Raw genomic sequence first — 1,168 nt, forward strand, 5'->3', positions numbered from 1 at the left:
AAGTCCTTCTAAAGTGTTGACAATGTTAGTAAATCTAATAAACATATCGGAAATAGCTTCATTTTCATCAATTTTAAACATTTCATATTGATGAACTAATATGCCAATTTTTGTTTCTTTTACTTGACTAGATCCTTCATGAGTAATTTCTAATTTATCCCATATCTCTTTAGCGATTTTGCAAATAGACACTCTATTATACTCAACTTCATTCAAAGTACAAAATAAGCAATTAATAGCTTTGGCATTTAAAGAGCATGCTTTCTTTTCATTTATTGACTATCCTTCCTTAGGTTTTATAGTGCTAACACCATCAACATCTTTTGTTGGAATTTTAAAACCTTCCTCAACAATATCCCATAAATCATAATCAATAAAAAACAAGAAAAATCTCATTCTATTTTTCCAATAACTATAATTAGTACCATTAAAGAAAGGAGGCTTTGTAATAGATTGACTATCGGTAAAAGGGATAAAACCTAAAGTTGCCATAGCTAAAAAACAATTAAGTTTATCAAGAAATAAATATTTCAAGAAGAGCAACTTGCTCTGATACCAATTATTGGATCGATATGGCAACCCTATAGGGGGTGAATAGGGTTTAATTAAACTTTTTTTTCTAAATTAACCCAATTAAACTAATTAATACACTTTTTATAAATAATAAGAAAAATTCAAATTATGCAACAAATAAGATAACAAAAGATGTGATAATTTAGTTCTATCAAATTTTAACAAATAAATAAGAACAAACTAAAATATATAATAAGAACCTAAGACTCGAGAGAGCTAGGTTAAAATCTAGACTCGAGAGAGTAAGATTAGAACTGCATAAGCAAGAGATAAGGACTTAGAGATAAACTCTGTTTGCCAACCTGAATCGCATGCATCCTAGAGATAGGCATGATATTATGTGGTCGCCTTATTTGTGTGTGTCATTGTGTCATCGCATAAAAAGAATAGAGGCTTATGTGTAGGTTCTATAGACTTATCGCATATATCACATGCGTTCTAACATTAGAAGCCGTAGCATTCGCATCGAGAGATGGTTTACTATTGTATGTGTGTCGCATGATCGCAAAGCATGAACGCATCCCAGAAAGTGTTAACCGAAACCCTTCTCAACCCGTTCACCGCATACTCATCGTATCTTCCATTTTATCAACTC

Source organism: Benincasa hispida, chromosome 6 (assembly GCF_009727055.1).
Source record: "Benincasa hispida cultivar B227 chromosome 6, ASM972705v1, whole genome shotgun sequence".
Taxonomy (NCBI): domain Eukaryota; kingdom Viridiplantae; phylum Streptophyta; class Magnoliopsida; order Cucurbitales; family Cucurbitaceae; genus Benincasa; species Benincasa hispida.